The following is a 1814-nucleotide window of genomic DNA, read 5'->3' as shown; positions in this document are numbered from 1 at the left end:
ATGCCATACCCATTGCTCTTCATGAACAGACAGCAGACATTTTACATTTTGTTCTTTTAAGTCTGAAAGGTTTATTTTGTAAATATTTTTTTCCTCTTTCCAGTGAATATGACTGTTCCATTATTCTTATTAATTACTTTACATGTTTTTTGATTGAAGATTACATCATAGCCGTTATCACTTAATTGACTTATTGATAACAGGTTATGCATTAATCCTTCTACATAGAGAAAATCAGATATAGAGGGAAGAGTTCCATTACCAATAGTTATGGAGCCTCTGATCCTTCCTTTCTGATTTCCTCCTAAACCTACGAAGCCATCATCTTTAAGCTCCAGGCTTTGGAACATATACTTTCTTCCCGTCATGTGTCGCGAGCATCCAGAGTCTAGGTACCATGGCTGGTGTCTTAACTCTGCTGCATAAGATATCTGCAACATAAACAATCTTATCCTTTGGTACCCAAAATCTTTTGGGTCCTTTATGATTAGGTTTCCCAGAGTTTCTTAGAACTTTGGGTTTTCTAGCATTATCAAAACGTTGTGCTTGTGTATGTGTGTAGTGATAAGAAAACGGAGATTTAGGTTTGTCATTTGTGGAAGATTTATCTTCACTAGGATCATACCCAATTACTCTTTTATTATTCTAACTAACTCCATAAATCATGGATGCCATTCTACTTCTCTCTATCCCATTCTTCAGAAACTTTTCAAAAGATTTTTCATATTCATAAATTACTGTGTTCAAGGTTTATGGAGCTTGAGATAACGCTTTTTCAAGTTTTAAACATTGTTTATTTTTGGAGTCTCTTTCTAATATCAAAGTTCAATTTTCATCTTTTAGTTCTGAAACTGTCATCTCAAGTTTACCACATTCTTCGATGGTTTCTTCAAGAACCTCTTTTACAACTTCAAATTTTTGTTTAAGTTTCTAGTATGAGTTTAGAGTTTCAGAAAGGCATGATTCGAGGTCAGAGTGAGAAAGATCAGAAAATACCTCTTCAGATTCAGATTCTCCATCTGATGTATTTCTGGAGGTGGTAGCCATGAGTGCAACGTTTGCCTTCAGTGTCTGATTCTGAGGAGTCAGATCCACTATTGTCCCAGGTGGCCATCAGTCCCTTTTTGGTTTTGAATGAACTTTTCTTGAAATTTTCTCTTCTAGAGCTTTATTTCTTCAACTTGGGACATCCATTTCTGTAATGACATGTTTCTTTACATTCATAGCATGTTATATCTTTATTAGACTTACCTCTGGAAGTTGATTCTGATCGATCCCCCTTGGGTCTCGGTCTTCTGAAGTTATTGTTCCTTTTTCTCCAGAGTTGTTTTACTCTTCTGGTTAAAAGGGATAATTCTTCTTCGTCGTCAGAGTCTTCCTTTTCAGAGTCATCATTGTCTTCTTCTTCAGCCTGGAAGGCTTTGTTTCTATCTGGTTTGCGTCTTTCAGATCTGGACTTTAGTGCTACATACTTGATCTTCTTTTGAGGTTCATCTTCCTCCAGTTCTATCTCGTGGCTTCTGAGTGAACTGACGAGTTCCTCAAGACTGATATTGTTCAGATCTTTTGATAACTTTAAAGTTGTGACCATGGGTCTCCATTTCTTTGGCAAGCTTCTAATAATCTTTTTGACATGATCCGCAGTTGTATATCCTTTATCTAGCACTTTGAGTCCTGCACTTAAAGTTTGAAATCTAGAAAACATTACCTCTACAGCTTCATCGTCCTCCATTTTGAAGGCTTCATATTTTTGGATTAGAGCCAAAGCCTTTGTTTCTTTGACTTGAGAATTTCCTTCGTGGGTCATCCTCAGG

Source organism: Lathyrus oleraceus, chromosome 1 (assembly GCF_024323335.1).
Source record: "Lathyrus oleraceus cultivar Zhongwan6 chromosome 1, CAAS_Psat_ZW6_1.0, whole genome shotgun sequence".
In the NCBI taxonomy this organism is placed as follows: Eukaryota; Viridiplantae; Streptophyta; class Magnoliopsida; order Fabales; family Fabaceae; genus Lathyrus; species Lathyrus oleraceus.
Note: the sequence above shows the minus strand (reverse complement) of the source record.